We start from the raw sequence: 19,974 nt of genomic DNA, 5'->3' as shown, positions 1-19,974 counted from the left end.
TACAAGTTTACAGAACCTGCTTATGGTCCTGGCGCGATTACTGCTTCTCTTTAGGAAAAGCCACTCATTAGAACCAAACAGAAGCTTTCTTTCAGGAGAAACAAGTCAATTCGGGGAACTGGTCACCGCCAGCCAAGCCGGCTTGATTTGTCTGGTATCTGGGGAAACCGGGCCCCCAGGGCTTAGAGGACAGAAACAACGTCCTCACCACAGACCCCCGCTGCTGGTCGCCGGGGACAGGGGATGAGCTGGGAAAAGGCACCCAGACAACACGCACAGGTGTGCACATGGATGTTCACATACATGGATGTACGCATCCACACGCATTCACATGCACACACACCTACACTATGTACACACGCACATGCCAGGTACCATATACACAAGCACACACACCACACGTGCACACACATGCACGCACCCACTCGTGCATATACCATGTGCACGTACATGCACACACACGTGTATATGTACACACACATCCTGCCCTCTCCGGGACATACGGCTGGCTTGGGACAGATAGCAGTGGACAGAGGTTTGTCTTCAGGGCAGCCTGTGGTTACCCCACAGGTGCCGTGTTTCTGGTTGGAGGGCAGGAGGAGACCCTGGGGCAGTAGAAAGGCCGCCAGAGGACCCTAAACCGTAGAAGAAAGGAGATAACGTGACCTTTGAAAAGGTGGGAGACACTGGCTGTGTAAGATGCCAGCCCTGTGGTCCTTGCCTCCAGGGTCTGGTTTGAGGAGGTGGCACTGACCAGCACCTTCCTGCACGCTCAGGATTTAGGCCCAACTTCTTAGTAACGTGATGGCCGTCAGGGCCCCGGCTCCTCCTGCCTCTCACTCCCTGACCTGAGTTCATTCTAAGGACCTCACTCTTCTAGAAAGAGCTCTCTAATAGCTCTGAAGACAGGTCACCGTAAATTGCTCTTTGATAAGAATTTGTAACTTGAGATCATTTCAAATCACATTTGTACTTTTTGGATTACATTGGATCATTTGATATTTTGAATTACAAACACAATTCATAGTCATTTCAGAAAACTCACAGAGCACAGACAGGGTTTAAAAAAATAAAATTTAATATTATCCCACCCTTCTGAGAAAACAGATGTGGACTTTCTGGAAATGGGGACTGATTTCCACACAGTGAAGTGCTCAAGTCTTGAGTGAACTATCAGCTCCGCCCCACTACTCCCCCAGGACCCAAGGGGCTGGTTTTATCAGCACAGCTTAGTCTTGCCTGTCCAAGAATTCCATATAAATGGAATAATTTAGTATAAGCTAGCTGGTATTCAGCTTCTTTCACTCAGCACTTTTGCTTTTATTTTGAATCTGACTTCTTTTTTCTTGTTCTTGTCTTATTGCACTGGCTGAGACCGCTTGTACTGAAACAATATTCGCTAGAAGTTGTGAGAGCTCTTGATCACCTTGAGAAATCTGCTCTTCTCAGTTGCTAAGAGTTTTAAACATTATAAAAATGTGTTGCGGGCTTCCCTGGTGGCGCAGTGGTTGAGAGTCCGCCTGCCGATGCAGGGGACGCGGGTTCGTGCCCCGGTCCGGGAAGATCCCACATGCCGCGGAGCGGCTGGGCCCGTGAGCCATGGCCGTTGAGCCTGCGCGTCCGGAGCCTGTGCTCCGCAACGGGAGAGGCCACAGCAGTGAGAGGCCCGCGTACCGCAAAAAAAAAAAAAAAAAAAAGGGTTGCATTTTGTCAGATGGTTTATTTGCATCTATTGGAATAGCTGTATAATTGTTCTCCCTTGATCTCTTAATATGATGAATTGTATTGATTGATTTTCTCACGTTAAACTAGGTTTGCATTCCCAGGATACACGCAGCTAGATCTTGGTATATTATTCTTGTTACATATTACTGAAATTCATATACTCTTTTTGATTTTTTGTTTTTTTTGGGGTTTTTTTTGCGGTACGCGGGCCTCTCACTGTTGTGGCCTCTCTCATTGCAGAGCACAGGCTCCAGACGCGCAGGCTCAGCGGCCATGGCTCACAGGCCTAGCCGCTCCGCGGCATGTGGGATCTTCCCGGACCGGGGCACGAACCCGCGTCCCCTGCATCGGCAGGCGGACTCTCAACCACTGTGCCACTAGGGAAGCCCTATACTCATGTTTTGTTAATGATTTTTACATTTATATTCATGAAGGATATTGTTCTATAAATTTACTCTCTTATGTCTTTGTTTGGTTTTGAAATCCTGGTTATAGTAGCCTCATAAAATACTTTGGGAAGTGATATCTCCTCCTCTAATTTCTGAAAGAGTTTTTGTAGGGTTGATATTATTTCTCCTTCACATGCTTGTTAGAATTCACCAGTGAGGTAATTTCGGCCTGGAATTTTCTTTATTAAAAATGTTGTTTATTTTCTTTTTAAGAAGTTGTTTAATTACTAATTCAATGTCTTTAACATACAGAGGTATGTAAATTTCCTAGTGTTTTTTGACTTTGTTTTGGTGATTTGTATCTTTCAAGGAATGTGACTGCTTTGTCTAAGTTGTCAAATGTACGAGTATAAAATTATTCATCACATCCCCCATTGTGCTTCCAGTGTCTGCTGGGTCTGTTGTGATGTCCTCTTATTCCTGCTGTTGCTGGTTTGTGCTTTCCCTTTCTTTTTCGTCTGTCTTGTTAAAGGCTTACCAATTCCATTAACCTTTACAAAGAACTGATTCTGGCTTTGCAGATTTTCTCTCTTGTTTGTTTTATATTTCATTCATTTCCTTGCTTGTTTTTATTATTTCTTCTTCCCTACTTACCTTGACCTCAATATTCTTCTTTTACTAGCTTCTCAAGGGGGAAGCAAAGGTAACTGGTGATATACTTTTCTTTATGTCTGATTTTGGTGTTAAAGTCACAAGTTTCCTTGTAAGAGCTGCTTCAGCTGCATCCCACCAATTTTGTATTTAATTTTAATGTTCCAACTCCATGTTTCCGGGTATACAGCAGCATCTTTCAATATGTACAATTGGATTCCTTCATATTTCTTTAACTATAGATTTAAATATGAGTTTTGTTCCATTGTGTTAGTTTGCTCTTCACATGCTCTAATTACGTGTGTGCTGTGTATTCTTTGATAGGCTGTGATACCTACTGTTTTCTCACTTTTTTGTCTCCTTTATTTTAGTTTTAATTTTGGGGGGGATCTTTTTATTTCTGTCTTCTCTCTTACTATAGCTTTGGTGGCATGTATTTTCCCTTGTGTACCTTATAAGTTATTCTTTCTATTATGATTTTTAGCTTTTTCTTCAGTGTCTACTTATAAAACTTTTTTTTAACCTCTTTATTGAGGTATAATTGCTTTACAGTGGTGTGTTAGTTTCTGCCTTATAACAAAGTGAATCAGCTACACATAAACATATACCCTCATATCTCCTCCCTCTTGCGTCTCCCTCCCACCCTCCCTATCCCACCCCTCTAGGTGGTCACAAAGCACCGAGCTGATCTCCCTGTGCTATGCGGCTGCTTCCCACTAGCTATCTACCTTACGCTTGGTAGTGTATATATGTCCATGCCACTCTCTCGCTTTGTCACAGCTTCTTAGATGTTATTTTACACCTCCCTGTGCTTCTCCATTTATATTCTGAGTTTTGACCCTCTGATTTGTGGTGTCCCTTCTTGTATGCAATTGCTTGTTTAATCACATTCATTTATGCTGGACTGTTGTGTTACACTTTTCATTTGCTTTGAGGAATTTTTGAGGTAGGGTTTTCTTCTGCTGGAATGTTTTAATTCCCAATTTCTGTTTTCTTCTCATAATTTTATAAGTCTTACAGTTTCCTAGTTTCTTCTTACAGCTTTTGTCCAGGACTATTTATGTATTTTCCTGGGCCAGCATTAGCTTATGACTCATAAAGAATGTGGTAGAGGTCTGGAGGGTTCACTCAATTTCTTAGTTCAAGAGTGCCCCTTTATGTGCTATAGTGAAGTGAAGTCTCTTTAATAAATGGCAACGTTGGGGTCTATTTTGCTGTGATCCTTGGATAGCATCGTAGCTCAGTAGTGCCTTATGTTCAGCTACTTCCTGCCTTCCTTTCACCATCAAGCATCTAAGGGACGCCACCCTCCCAGGCACCTGCCTCTCCCTGGAGCAGCCCCACAAAGGTGCCCACTTTTCAGGCACCTTCTTTTTGACTTCTCTGTGTCCACCCAGTCAGGGTGCAAACTTCCCCACTGCTTAGTGTTATAATTGCCTTTCTGCCTGTGGGACCCTGCTACCCTCTCCTCCCTTCTGAGCAATTTCCAACCACGCTGCTTTCAGGGGTTTACTTCACTATTACACGTGAGATGAATTTATGTCATGTTCTCTCTGTCTTCTGGTTTCTTGTGGATTGTTTTATGTGTTCTGTTTGCTGACGGCTGTACTTTCAGAGTATGTGGGCATTTGGGATTTCAGCGACAGGCGTCACCGTACAGGTACCAGAAGCCGCCCGTCCCTCCCTCCCTCCTCCTTTCTTTCCCCCCTTCCTTCCTTTCCCTTCCCTAGTTTCTCTCCCTGTGTTGAATACTTGCCCCCTGGAACAGCAGGATTAGAGCTTCCAGCACTCCTCCTGGGTGGCACATGGGACACAGATTGAGAAGGGAATGCCCAGGGCAAGTGCTGATTTGACAAAGAAGTTAGGAAAGTTAGGAGTCCAGGTCTCGAGGCTAATGGTACTTACATGGCAAACTCAGTGAATGCTGTGGATTGAAGGCTTGTACCATCACCCCCACCACCAAATCACGTGCTGCAGCCTAACCCCCAGTGAGACTGTATTTGGAGAAGAGGCTAAGGAAGTGATGAGGTTAAATGAGATCGTAAGGCTGGGGCCCTGAGCTCATAGGCCAACTGATAGGTGGCCTCATAAGAGGCAGCAGCAGCTCCCCCACCCCCTTGGCGTGCACACCGGGGAAGGTCCACGTGAGGACGAGAAGGTGGCCGCCTACACGCCAGGAAGGGGGACCTCGTGGGAAGCCACATCCGCTGGCACCTCAGTCTTGCACATCCAGCCTCCAGGACCATGAGAAGTAAATGCCGGCTGTTTTAACCGCCCCATCCTGTGTTCTGTTACAGCCGCTGTTACAGGGCTGAGGCAGTGAGGGCCCGGGTCACCCCTGCTCTTCCTCCCTGTGCTCGTTTTGGGAACAAGCAGAAGCCATCGGACCTGCCAGCGAGTGAGCGGCACACAGGAGGTGGTCTGCCCGTCTCCTTGCCCCCGGGACCCCCCAAACTCGGCAGCTTCCTGTGCTCAACACACAGCACATTCATTTCGGACTCACACTTTAGACACGGGCCCCTGGCACGGCTTGTTTAGTGGACGACTCGCCCACGTGCGGGCTCTGCCCAGACACGAGCCTTCACGGTCGTGGTGGCGGCACTGAGTGTGGAGTCCTTGACTGGACGCCTGGCCGTCCTCATAGGAGGCGGGGCCCTGGCTCAGAGGCCGTCACTGAGGCCTGGGGGCAGCGAAGGGACCAAGCTGGCTGCTTCGTTCTACTCTGGCCGCCCCATCAGGCCCCCTTCCTGCCAGTCCCACTTCCGGCACGTCTCCATTCTTGCGGGCCTGGTGCCCGGAGCCGCAGCTCCACCTGTGACCGCGAGCTCTGGCTGGACTCTGTGCTGTGCAGGCGAGCAGGGTTTCTCCGGCTCTGTCCTCCCCTCCCCGGACAAACAGGGCTTTCTGGGAGCTTCAGTCCCGGGCAGCCTCTGAGTGTCTGAGCTGGGCCTGGACAGCCAACAGCAGGGTCGGGGCTCAGCCCAGACGCCCTCAATCCAGAAGTGGGCACAGCTCCCTGATCTGGCATGTGGCCACCCCACATCCCTCCGGCCCCGTCCTCAGGCATCTTACCTGCACCCATCCTCCGGGGCTGGGTGGGCTCCCTGTCCCGTTGTAGGGGCCCGCTTCCATCTGGGGGGGCACGGGAAGCCCCCAGCGCATCTTCTGAGATGCTGCTGCCACCCCAACACCCCAGGCCAGGGGTCAGCTCCTCAGCTACCACCTGCACAGGTAGAACCTGCACAGGTGCTCTCACAGACCCCGGCCCCACCCGACATCCCCATCTGGGAGGTCCTTCCTGCAAACGAGGCCTGACACTTTGAGTAGCTCAGAATGAGCCCTTTAATTCTGCGTCGACCCAGTGAGTCAGCAAGACTCCGGGGGAGGTCTCGGCCTCGGCCAGTGGGGGTTTCCCGTTGGCTCTTCTATTCGTACAAGACTTAACTTCCGTTGGTTTTGCTGCTTTTTAATAAAGAACTTTTTCATCTCTTTCTCTCATTCCCAACCCAAATAATCTCTTAGCCAAACTGAGATACCTGTTTTTCTGCTTCAAAGAAAAAATAGTAAAGCTCGCCTTTCAGCCATCTGACTTTTCACAATTCCCAGTAACCGTTTCTATGTGTAGAACGTAAAGCTTATTTTGAAAAAGGCCGTATCTCCTGCTTGTTTAGAGTGCTAGGATTTTCTGTTCATCGGTAATACTACACTAACTTAACCTTGCATAGTCTATTTAGCAGAATCTTTTATTTAATTTTGTTTTGTTTTGTTTTGTTTTGTTTGCGGTACGCGGGCCTCTCACTGCTGTGGCCTCTCCCGTTGCGGAGCACAGGCTCCGGACGCGCAGGTTCAGTGGCCATGGCTCACGGGCCCAGCCGTTCCGCGGCATGTGGGATCCTCCCGGACCGGGGCACGAACCCGTGTCCCCTGCATCGGCAGGCGGACTCTCAACCACTGTGCCACCAGGGAAGCCCTTATTTAATTTTTAAGAGTACACTATTGATGTATCTAGAAACATAACAGATTTAATTAGGAATGTTTCCAATTCAATCAAAAATGGTTTCCTGGATATATGATTCACTCTGCTGTGTGGCAGACCCTAACACAACATTGTAAATCAACTCCAATAAAAATTCTAAAAAAATTTTTTAAATGTTTAATTTTTTTAAAAGAACGGTTTCTTCTTTTTCTTAAAATCACTGTGTTTTTCCTTCTAACGCAGCCATGTAGAGGGGCACCAGTGGCTGTGAGTGAAAGGAATTTAAAACTCCGTCAGCGGGCTTCCCTGGCGGCGCAGTGGTTGAGAGTCCGCCTGCCGATGCAGGGGACACGGGTTCGTGCCCCGGTCCAGGAGGATCCCACATGCCACAGAGCGGCTGGGCCCGTGAGCCATGGCCGCTGAGCCTGCGTGTCCGGAGCCTGTGCTCCGCAACGGGAGAGACCGCAACAGTGAGAGGCCCGCGTACTGGAAACAAACAAACAAAAAAAACCACAAAAAGCTCCGTCAGCCTCGTTCCTTGTGAGGTCATGTGTAACTGAACAGAAATCGAATTTTAGGCGCTGCTAAATATTGGGAAGCTTGCTTTTCTCCCCGTTCTGTGAGCAATCTGAAATAATCTGGAGCAAAGCGGCTGGGGGTAAAACTTTTAAGCGTGCAATCTGTTCTCCGGAAGTCACCTTGGATTTCTCAGGAACATCCCAGACACGCCATAGGAGGGGGTGGGGACAACTCGGACTTTCTGGTCGCCCGCATCCCCGCCACATCTGGACTGCAGACCATGGAGGAAGACACAGCAGACCGCCCAGCCCCCTCCCTTTCCCCTTCACCTTGGATACAGGACAGGTGAGACTTCCAATGTCCAGACCTTCAGAGCAGCTAGGCATGGCCGTGTGACACGGCTTTGACCCTCTGGGTGAGGACACAAGTGTACTCAGGGCTGAATTAGCCATACTTCTCCAGAGAACCAGAACCGGTGGTGTATACATCGGGTCTCACACTTACACACACGCGCAGAGATTCCAAGGAGCTGGCGCAACAGATCCTGCATGGGGGCTGCTTTGAAATCTGCAGCGCAGGCTGGCCACCAGGAACTCAAGCAGCAGGTCAGTGTTACGGGCGTGAGGAGAAACCTCTTTGTGCTCCTAAGACCTTTACCCGATTGGAGAAGCCCACCCACACGATAGGGGGTCGTCTGCTTTACTCAAATCTACTGGTTTCAACATCAATCACAGCTGAAAACTACCTTCACAGCAACGTCCAGGCAGGTATTTGACCCAACAAAGGGCACCACGGCCCAGCCAAGTTAACACATAAAACTAACCACCACATGGGCTCCGATGAAAGGGAGATGGGTCCACGTCCGGAGCTCCAGTAGCCGTTTGGCAGCCATGAAGAACCGAGGATGAGAAAGCCTGGGACGTGACGGTCAGTGGCCTTAACTCACCGGGCCACGAACCAGCCTAGGCGGGGGGGTGGGCAGACCCCTGTGTGTCCAAGACGCTCGCTTGATTAGTCCCTGAGGGCCTTTCATACCATTGAAATCAGTGAAAGGTGCTTAAAACACCTCAGCCTTCCATGGGACTTCCCTGGAGGTCCAGTGGTTGGGACTTCGCCTTCCAGTGCAGGGGGTGTGAGTTCGATCCCTGGTCGGGGAGCTGGGATCCCACACGCCTCATGGCCAAAGGGCCAAAACATAAAACAGAAGCAATATTGTAACAGGTTCAATGAAGACTTTAAAAATGGTCCACATCGAAAAAAAAAAATCTTTAATAAAAACAAAACACCTTAGCCTTCCTAACCATTGAAAGATGGTGGAGGTAACAGGCCCACAGAGCCCAGTGATGAGATCTAAGGTCCACCTTGTGAAGCCGTCGGCCTCATGGGATGCCCAGACGTTGGCCATTGACCCAGCAGCGTCTGCTTAAGCTGCCCCCCGGGGCCTGCTCAGAGCCAAAGCAAAGGTTTCTCCTACACTTGGGTGCATGTGGCAACTGGCAGGCTCAGCGCTTACTCTGTGTAACCTCCTCCCTTGTAAAGAGAGCCAGAGACACAGGCGGTCACTTATGGGGACGACGAAAGCTTTTCATCCATTTCATCACGTACCCTTTGTCTTGGAAGCCAGGCAGGCACTGTGTTTCTACCACGTGTTGGGCCCTGACCGAGGCTGAGACGGTGAGTCCGGGGCCTGCTTTGAGGAGCAGTGTCTGTCGGGAAGAAGGCGTGTGGGTTATGACTGGAGACTCCCATGTGCCCGGAGGATGACGCCCCGGGGAGCCTCTTTAGGGGATTAAATAAGAGGTTCATGCCAACTAACCAGCCCTGGGCCTGGCTCCGAACGAGCAGCCAACAGTCTTAGCTTGTGATCCTGGGACACAGTTTGAATTGGTAGCGAGGAAGAATTCAGCAATGTCATAGGAGAAGGAGGGGCTCCAAGAGGGGAGACGTCAGGGCCTAGCAGGCTGGGGGGAGGGGTCGTGGGTGACGAAAGAGCCCGCTCGGGCAGCGGCGTGGGCAGCTCGGGGGAGAACGCCAGCACGTTTGCCCCACAAGGAATCCCACACGTCACATACAGGACCGAGGCTGTGACATCAGTGGGTGCCGAAGAGCACGTCCTCCAGCAAAAGGGCAAAACTCTGCTGATACTGCCCGGGGGACGCAGCCCAGCCACACACACGTCCCTTCCCGTTCCTGGTACTCCCTCCTTTGCCCATCAGCTTCCTCTAAAAGATCAAGCTCACATGGTGGGTCTAAGGCGGTGCTTTGCAGGGAAAGGCCGGCCCCCCAGGACCACAGGGGAGCAGCCTCCCCAGGACCCAGCTCCTTGGTCGGCCGCGTGCACCCCTGCGGAGCTGACCTGCAGGCTCTGTCCCGGCCAGGGCGGACCTGGCGGCGGTCACAGTGGTCGTGGTGGCAGTGGGGTGGGCCGGTGGGGGTGTGACCGGGCAGGCCCGTCACCCAGCGCTCCCCAGCACACCCGTGTCTGCAGACAGGGACTCGCTCTTCCCGTCCGGAAACCCGAGGGGGCAGGTGCGCTGCTTCTCCGCTCCCTCCCGTGGAGACTCTGCTGCACTCAGTGTTCACCACCGTCCAGGAACGTTCAACTTCTCAGCTACTTGGTTTCATTTCAAACCAGCACATGCTCTTTCTGCAGCAAAGTGGGAGTGTTTTTGGTCTGAAGCGAACAACATACACAGCGGTGACATGAACACAAATAATTGGCTCTGTGACATTCTTAATAAAAAGACGTTGATTTTGCTGTAACGGCAAATTTATAGCGTATTTCCTCTGAGTGAGAACAAGCGCGGCTCTGGGTGTGGCGCCCGTTCAGTACACGGACACTGCCCGCCGCGGACACGCATGGCTTCCTCTCCACCAGCGACGTATCACCTGCACCTGGAGAAGTGGGTCCCCTGGGAGGGCGCCTTCCTTTCTTCACTCTCACACAGCTCTGGGGGGGGCGTGGGCCTCCCCTAATGGCCCAGGAGTGTGACGTGTCCAGCCTGGGTCCCTCCAACGGTGTCCGCAGCCGAGACCGAGCTGGGCCTTGCCCTTGGCCGCCAGCCCAGCCCCAAGGCGGTAGGAGCTCTGTGATGCCTTCACCCCCAGGAGCGGGCCGGCCAGGCTCCGGAGCGAGCGGGGGCGAGACAGCGCCAGAGCAAATGCTGCTTCCACAGGTGCCCAGGGGGTGTGACGCTGGGCGCATGGACACGCCTGGAGCCGCAGGACCTGGCATTCAGGTGCGCCTAGACGGCTGGCCGGGGGTCCAAGTGCGTGGGCCAGGGAGTCATGGGCCTGGGGGAGGCCACTGCACTTGTAGTCCCTGCAATTGTAGAGGGGACGAGGAGGGTGTCCCCGGAGCTGCGGGAACTCAGTGTCATCTGTGCCCTGAGGGCTCCTCAGACGAGGCCTCGGAGGGCAGGGGGCTGAGGGCACCCAGACGGCCCTGCTGCCTGGCGAGCCTGGACTGACCAGCCGGTGACATGAGCCCCTCCCCCGCCCCCAGGGCCGGCCGAGGCTGGACGGGGCCTTTTCCTCCCCAAATCCCAGTTGCAGGAGTGGGGCTGGGCCCCGCGGGAAAAGGCCAGATTTCCCGGACTTAGTAAGAGGACTGAACAGCCACCAGAAGCTTGAAAATGACTTCACGCGACCCTAACGTGCACCCAAGGAGGAGGGCCTGGGGGTCTCCCCTGAGCCTCCGCTGCAGACGGATAGAACAGGAGCAACAGAGCAGCCTTTCTCCGGACACCGGGCGCCCCAGCGGGCTGCCTCGGCCTCCTCCAGACGCCGTCCCTGTGGGCACCGCCCTGCTGGTCAGCCCACTGTCACGCCCACCAGGTGGGAATACTTACTTTCAATTCTCCCTTTTAAGTCCACACGTTTCTGCACTACGTAATCTACTCTCACCACTCGCTGGTACTTTCCCCAGACCACCTTGGCTGGGTCATCCGTGTCGCCGGGTTTTCAGCCAGCAGAGTACCATGGGCCGTGAAATCCCCATGGGGTTGGCGTCACATCCACGGGTCAGTATTTCACAAACTTGAAAGTGCGTCGGGTTGGATCTCTCTCCTGTAACTTAAACCGCGTATGTGGTTTTCCTCTCCCCACACTCCAGTCCCATGGGTTCTGCCAGCTTCTCATTAGGGACGTGGACGCAGTAAAACATCTAATTTGGAAGGGATTTCATTTTGTTCTGTTGCCAAACCCTACACAAGAAGGGACTTTTTTAACTTTAAAAAAACACAACGTTTTGTAAAGAATTAGTGCTCTGTTCATATTCTGGATGAAAAATGTGTTTGGAAGAAAAGGATACTCAAGAGTTCAATGTGGAATGTACTGCCCACGTGACAGTCGTTTCTGGATTTGAACTTGATATTAGTTTTTAATACTTGTCAATAAGAATTTGCACTTCTCAAAATAAACACTCCCTCTAGGATAGACTGGGTATCAGAGGCTCATCAGAGTACGCGGCAGAGTTTATTAGAGGGTTTTGCAATTATCACTAGGTTTTCTTTTTTTTTTTTTAATTAATTAATTTATTTTTGCTGTGTTGGGTCTTCGTTTCTGTGCGAGGGCTTTCTCCAGTTGCGGCGAGCAGGGGCCACTCTTCATCGCAGTGCGCGGGCCTCTCACTGTCGTGGCCTCTCTTGTTGCAGAGCACAGGCTCAGTAGTTGTGGCTCACGGGCCTAGCTGCTCCGCGGCATGTGGGATCCTCCCAGACCAGGGCTCGAACCCGTGTCCCCTGCATTAGCAGGCAGATTCTCAACCACTGCGCCACCAGGGAAGCCCCTAGGTTTTCTTTTCATAGCACAAAATTTAAACGACGTAGAAGTTCATTAAATAGAAAGTGAGAGCACATCTCCCCGCCCCAGCAGGTGACTGGAGGCCTCAGAAGTCGTCTCTGGTCATAGGTCTGTGCTTGTCCTCCTGATCCTTTGTGTCTGTGTGTGTGTATGCGTGTGCACGTGTGCATACGTGTGTATGTATGAATACTGCTTGTATGTGTGTCAGAATACTTTCAAGTACAGATGGGATCTTACTGTTCCGTAATCACACACTTGCTGTCTTGACAAGCTCTCCACACCTGTACACGCAGCGCTATTTCTTCCTTTAAATGGCCACGTGATGCTGTCTCATAAGGATTTAGCAAGATTTATTTACCTTTCTACTCCTGGATATTCGTGTTCTAGTTTTTCACTCATACATAAACGATCTTCTGAGAACACCCTTGTACACGTCCTTCCGTGCCCATGAGCCAGTGTGTTTCTAGGAAACTAACCCAGGAATGAAACAGTCAAGTGCAGGAGGAGCCGGATTTCATCGTGATGGACGGTGGACCTGCCCCTGCCCAAGGCTCGCTATTTGTCTGGTGTACAGTGTGGCTGACAGGAAGTCTGAGGCACGTTTGTCTTTCCTCCTTCTTAGGTAGGCTGTTCGTCCTCCCTGGAAGGTATTGGGACTTTGACGTTGGTGCTCCGAACTTTAGGTGGGATACAGGCCCAGAGCGTGAAGGTGGTCTCAGGCTGCTTCTCCCATCCTAACCTCTAGTCCGCGTTGAGTCAAAGCTTACGGTTTGTATCTCTTCAACTCTCAGAACTTTCATGATGTGTCTGATTATTCTCTCCACTCTTCTCTCCTGGAAACCCCACAGAAGCGCCAGACCCCTTGGGCCAGGTGTCCGTGTCTGCGTCCTGCGGGCCTCGTAGATGGGCTCAGTCCACTGACGTGATCTCAAGCCACGTTCGCACCATGGAGAGCCTCGTTCTTGCGTGTTGTGTCGGGATGGAGGGAATCATACTTCGCATTTCGGATAGGTTTTTATCTCTCTCTGATTCTTTTTGGTGAGGCCTTTTATTTGTTTAATTTTATGAATGTGTTAGACTCTCTGATAGCACTTAGACACTAATTTAAATATTTCTAATAATATTTAGGCCCCTGGACTCTGTGTGTCCTAGAGGCCCCTGTGCTGCTGGTTTTGAAACTGTGTACAAGCCCCTGCGTCCGTATCTTTTGAAGTAAAAGCCTGACTCGAGGGTAGATGATGGGGAAAGTGAAGATGTATCAATAGAAACAAAGACTAGCTGTTGGGCTGGGGAACCGGTAACAATTTAGATTATAATTCTGCCGCATCATCGCAGAATCACGAACTCCCAGTTCCCTGAAGGATACAGATAAAGGCCTGTCACACCTCTTAAGTTGTTTCTGCAGGAAGCAGACACCCTCCGGGAGGAAACTACTGCCCACAGGCACGTGCACCCCAGACCGGACGGAGAGGCTGATGACGCCGACTCCCAATTACCTCACCACCAGCCAATCAGAAGAATGCCCACGAGCTGACCACGCCCTGCTTCCTGAACCATTCCTTCAAAACTCCTCACTACCCCCTCCAGCGGGGAACAGTTTTGAAGGGCATTAGTCTGCTGCGGCCCCCCTTTGCCTGGCAAAGCTATAAAGCTATTTCTTTCTACTTCACCCGAAACTCTGTCTCCAAGATTTAATCTGGCACCAGTGTGCGGAGGCTGAATTTCAGCATCAGTTTTACCGATAACCTGGAGACGGTGCTGGGTTTGCGCTGTGGGGAGGAGTGAGTCCCCATGAGGTTCTGTTTCTCCAACACTGCAGGCTCTGGCCTGAGCAGGACGCTTGCAGGCTGTGTCCCAGGGGCAGCTGAGGGTCGGTCCTGGGGAAACAGGAGTACACTCTGCTAGGGGCCCCCGTTCCGCTGGCTCCCGGGAACCCTGCCTTCCTGCACTGTCGTATTTATTTGGTCTCAAGTCTCCGGTGAAGGTCTGAATGGTCCATGGGGCTTTCCTGCTCCCCGAGCTCCCTCTGCTTCGATCGGCAGCCCCAGGGGAAGAGGGTATACTTCTGCAGCTGCCAGCAGCGCCCCTTCTCTGGCCCTTCCGTGGGGATGTCCTGGGCTGTCCTCACCCCTGACTGGCTCCAACCTTCCGTGGGCTCTCCTGCCAGCTTGGGGGCTGCAAGTTCCTCTCTTTGGCTTAACCTGATACCACCTCTTCCACAGTCTCCAGAAATGTGCTGCGTCTCCTGGACAGGACAGGCCACCCTGTTTTCCTGTGCTGTTAAGAATTCGGTATTTTCGAAGTATACTTTCCAGCGGTTGAAGGAATTGGGGGTGGGAAGGGCCGTATGCACACACGCGGTCTTCTGGTTTCATTTGGATCTAGAGTAAACGAGGGTTAAGCGAGCTGGGAATTCAGATGTCTGAGACCCGAGGCTGAGGTCACTGGCCACTGCAGGTGCACGTGGGGCTGCAGTACCAGCTGGGCACGCATGGTCACCCCCCATCACTCTCCACGAAGTAAGACTCAACGGCTTGAAGATTCCACAGTGACATAAAGTAACAGAGTCCTCAGAAGGAACTTTTAACATAATATTTTTATAACCTAGAAGTTGGAAGACCTTTTCTTAATCAAAACAGGAAATCGAAAACCTTAAAGAACATTTTATTAGGTACACTTTACTATATGAAGTTGTGTACTTTTATACAGCAAGGACACGTTATATCAATAGAAATACCAAAAGTGAAAAGACTGAGAAAAATGTTTGCAGGTTGTATAACAAAGAGTTAATCTCCTTACTACACAAAATTATCTCATTTTTTATTTGCAGAAAGACAAGAGACCCAATGGGAGAATAGCAGAGAGTAGGAGCTAGCCACTCACCAAAGAAAGTGGGCAGATCGGCAAATATTTAAAAGACGCGCCGTCTCACCAGGGTTGGGGACATGCAGCTCAGTCACAGAGGACCATTTTCTCCCCTTTGGAGCCGCGCACGTTTAAGAACCGCACACTGGTGCTGAGGCGGTGATGTGGGAAGCCAGTTCTCCTGCAGGTTTCTAGGGAAAGCGAGAACTGAAACAACTTCTTGAGAAGGTATCTGGCCAAGTCGACTAAATTAGAAGTGAGTGTGTTTTCCCAGCAATCACGTTTTGGGGAATTTATCACACATAAATATTAGCACTAGCATAGGATGATAAATGTTTAAGGGTGTTTATTGTATCCGTGTGGAAACACCCTATCTACCCTCGGCAAATGTTGAATAGAAAATGGTCCATGCGTCCTTGGATGTGGAATAGATGGTCCGTGTGCCCTTGGATGTTGCATAGAAGATGGTCCGTGCACCCTTGGATGCAGAATAGGTGGTCCAGGCTATGGAAGGAAAATGGAAATGGAGTTGGGGTAGCTCAAAGTCTCTCAGATGGAGCCCAGAGGCCACTGAGGACGGGGACCCAGGCACGTCTCAGCCTGGGTGGAATCTGACCTTTGACCACTTATTGTCCTAACGAAGGCATCCAGGACATCTGCCAGAAACTCAGGGTACTTATGGGACCCCCTACCCGAGAGCAATTCGTGCTTCCTTAAGGACAAATGTTTCCGGCCAGAGTCAATCACAGTTCTCACCAGGCAACGTGAACAACCTTGTGGCTTTTGTCTTCACGACCCCCTGACTCTTTCTCTTCCCTGAAACACTCTTCCGGTTTCACCTGGGTCTGTGTCTCCCGAACCACAGTCCTCAAGACCCTGGATAAAGCTCTGTGTCCGCTGCAGCCTCAGTATTGATGAGTGCTCGACAATGTTGCAGTAGGTGAGTAGCCCTTGAAATAACCATTTCACTCCTGTAGAGCATTAGAACGGGGCTGACAGTCAGCCCTCCTCCGGTAGAGCATTAGAACGGGGCTGACAGTCAGCCCTCCTCCGGTAGAGCATTAGAACGGGGCTGACAGTCAGCCCTCCTCCGGTAGAGCATTAGAACGGGGCTGACAGTCAGCCCTCCTCCGGTAGAGCATTAGAACGGGGCTGACAGTCAGCCCTCCTCCGGTAGAGCATTAGAACGGGGCTGACAGTCAGCCCTCCTCCGGTAGAGCATTAGAACGGGGCTGACAGTCAGCCCTCCAGATACTGCGTTAAACCACATGAAATTGCCTGTTTTCATAGTTTTGATGTACAGTCACTTTCAAAAGGTCCTCCTAATATATTTACTTTCAGCAAAAAGCAGGATTCAGAAGCAGCCCGAGAAGCGTATTAGAGAAAAAAAAAATGTTCTGAGCAATGGGTGCATGGGTTCTGGTTTGTTTTAAAATAGCAACAAGACAGAAAAAGAACCCACTCCTATGTGCAATTTCAATTGTGTTCTTGTTTGTACACATGTAGAGAAATGTACATAGATAATAGCCCATTTTAACATCATACCTGAAAGAGATGTGTCTGAAGGCTGGTGCGGAGATGGCTAACTTTTTCATTATCCTGTTTGACTTGCTACAAGGAGCATACGCTGCTTTGGTAGTTAAGACATCCAGTAAAACAGAGCAAAGCAAAAACTAGATGGAGTGAGAAAAGCATCATGGTGCCTAGACGGCTAGGTCAGAACATGAGGATCTAAAGCCAAGTGTAGAGCGCAGACTTATTTTTTTTAAGGGAAACAAAGCCCTTGCTTCCTGGGAATATTGGCTTGATTTGGGGATAAACTTTCCAGCCTTGTGAGGGCGCAGCGTCTCAGGAGAGGGGACGGCGGTCTGGTGCCAGGAGAGATAAGTCGGCAGCTGGGACACCTCGGGACCAGGAGACCTGGAGTGTGACACGAATGTTCAGAGGACACCGGGTGCCATGTGGCTGGTGAAGTACCAGCCAGAGGGCCACTCAGCACCGGGGAGAGCAACCCAGACCAGCAGGGGCTCCTGATTTCCCACTGCGGCCGGTGCCGAGAGCTGCCCCAGGACAGGCGGGCATGTGGCTTCTCCACGGGAATCTCGTGTGCCCACGTGTGTCCCCTTCGCACCCAGCGGAAGGTTCTGGAGAGCTCATCCCCGTCTCTGAGTGCCAGTGAAGGTTTGTGGACAATGGGACTGGCGCAGCATCGCTGGTGAGATGCCCTCGGTCCAGGGCAGGGGTGCGACCGCTGGCGCCCTGAGCTCGCAGGTCCTGGGTTGGTTTACCTTCCTTGAGAGAAGATTCTTTCTCCGCTGTTTCCTGATCTCGCCCCCCACTTCCACCCGCTCCCTCACTTTCCCTGAGAACCTGCACGAGAGCCTCATTCCCGAGGCTCCTGGTTTCACAGTAAAACGTGAAAGCCGCCAGCCTGGCAGGAGTGACTCGGGCTGCGGCCGAGCAGAGCCCCTCCTTTCGCTTCTCAGGGTCAGAGCTGCAGACGCACCTCTGGGGACTGGGCCTGCACAGGCTCTGAAGGAGGCCTTGGGGTGCCGCACTGGGTGAGGGAAAGGCACAGGGAGGTGAGAGGGTACTGCCCAGAGCTACGGGGGCTGCAAACAGGGCAGCCCTGTGCCAGGGCCTGGAAGCACGCACAAAGCTCTGTGAGCGGGCAGGGCGCCAGCACCGTGGTCCCTGCGAGGAAGGCTCGCCTGGGCTGCCGCTTTCCTGGGGCGTCCATGCTCACCCCGCAAAGTCCGGCTTACCCTCTCTCTCCCTCTCTTTCTGTGTCCCCCCTTCCCTCCTCTATTTCTGAAGGGGCTGGCTGGTCTCCCTCGCACAGCCCCCTCCAAGGATAACTTCCTTCAGGTGTTTTCCACGGAGGACAAACAGTCAAAACGCTGTGTTCTCGAGTTACTTGAAATAATGCTTTTCTCCCTGGGGTCCCGTCACCAACTTGATACATAATTAGGTTCTTTTGTTTTAGCTTGTTTTCAATTTTCGGGATTGCATTTTCTTTTTTTTGCCTTAATTTTGTTCTTTGTTGGTAGAAAGCATAAAGGAATCCAGAGGCAACCATAGAACAGGACGTGTTAGGAGACGGTCGATTTTCGCTTCAACCTCCTTGCGCTTCCTTTCACAACCTGTGCATGGATTGTGCAGTGCTGCAGTCACGACGCGGGTCTCCTGTTGCCTGGGGGCCGTGGCTGGAGAGCGTGCAGCGTGGATGGACCAGGGCGGAGACCGGGCATCTCTGCTCCGCCCAAGGCCGCTGGGCGGCTGTGTCCCAAGTGCCCGCAGGGGCTGTGGCCAGAGGCCCCGCCCTCCCTGGCCTTCCCCTGTGTCTGGTTGGACTCTTGGAGGCGTGGCAAATGTCCCTGAAGGGTGGGCTTTGGTGACCTAGCTTTGGAAATCGCCCGGCATCCTCTAGCCCAGTCTCAGGCTTGCCCGGGGGCAAAGGGTGAGAAGTGGACCCCACCTCACGGGGGGTTGTTATACACCGGGGGTGTCCCGTGGGCTGCCCTGTACTGGCCTTCCTCTTTCCGTACCACGGAAACCAGAGACTGTCCAGGGCTGCCCACCCTTGCACACGGTACCAGCAAATGGCCCTGGACCCAAGTCATTTGGGCTTCTCCCAGCATGTCTTTAAAGTAGAGTTTTGAGAGTGGAGTTGCTGGGCCAAGGGGACGAGCGTGTGAACTTGGCCTTGCCCATCTTGAGCCTTGTGTCGTCCGTGCGTTCCTCAGGCCTGACTTCCTTTGTTCCATGTTTGGGTGTGAGAGCCATCCACGGCGTGGCCTGGGGCTCCACGTGGTCCATTTTCGTGGCTGCGTGGTCTTTCCCTCCCTGACTGTCCCTGGTTTGTTTATCTATCCCAGGGCTGGTCTGAACCGTCTCCATCGTGAGGCCGTCACAAGTGGACATCCTGGCCCAAGGGCCCACGATTCTCCAGGGTGGGAGTCTGGGCGTGGGCGTGCTGCACCTCGAGGTGACTCCAGGCCTCGTAGTGGGTAGTCGCTGCCCCTGTCCTCACCAGCACCTCCACTGCGCCCGCTGTGGGGCTGGCACGCGTTTCACTGCGATGTGGATTCCCTGAGACACGGAGGGCTCGCACCTTCCTGCGTGTTTAGTTTCCGTTTGAATCTCTCCCGCAGTGAAATGCCCTGTCTTTCTTTAATTTGAGTGTAGTCAGCACATGACATTATACTAGTTTCACAGGCGTAACACAGTGACTCAATATTTGTGTAAACCCTGTACATCTTCTTCTTGTCCCTCTAATAGGTCGTCTGTCCTTTTCTCAGACGTTCTGAGTACAACCCTTTGTTATGTTGAGAGTGTGCCCTGCTCTTGTTTCCCTCCCTCTTATAATCCCCGGATAACCATGAGAGAGCCCGTCTCTGGACAAGGGCCAGGTGTGCTGTGTGAAGGGGCAGCGGGCGTGAAGCGCGCGTTGGTCTAATTGAGGCTGTTGCGCGGTGTCACCGCAAAGCGCTGCGGCCGTGAGGGGAGGGGCAGGATCTCCCCGGCCTCAGCCGCGAGGCCCCCACGCTGAGGAGGCGGCCGAGCGCCCTGGGGCCCGCGTGACTTAGAGCTGCTGCGCTCACAGCAGCGCACGAAGGCCTCGCTAAAGCCGCTTGGTCCTCTGTGCCGAGCGCGTGGGAGCTCATGCAGGATGACTCACATTGTGTAATGGCCCTCGTGTTGGGGTCTTCGGGGAAAACATTGTTTTCAGCAAGACAAAGAAAAGTGCAGGCGTTCCTAAAGGGCCCAGCTCTCATTCACATTTAATTCAAACACATCTAATCTGACACAGATTAAACACATTCAAACACATTTAATCTGACACAGTTACTCTTACAATCTCCCGTGTTGTCTTTACTGAACACGAGGTGAGGTCTGCCCAGCTGAGTCGAGCTGGTGGCCGGCTGTCCTGGATCGGAGATGCCAGGTCAGGGCAGCCGAGGTTCCAGGGTACGAGGAAGGCCAGCCCCTCCCCTTCGCTGCCTCTCCTGGGATGACACAGGCGGGACCCCGGGACGCCCAGGC

Source organism: Pseudorca crassidens, chromosome 3 (assembly GCF_039906515.1).
Source record: "Pseudorca crassidens isolate mPseCra1 chromosome 3, mPseCra1.hap1, whole genome shotgun sequence".
Lineage (NCBI taxonomy): Eukaryota > Metazoa > Chordata > Mammalia > Artiodactyla > Delphinidae > Pseudorca > Pseudorca crassidens.
Note: the sequence above shows the minus strand (reverse complement) of the source record.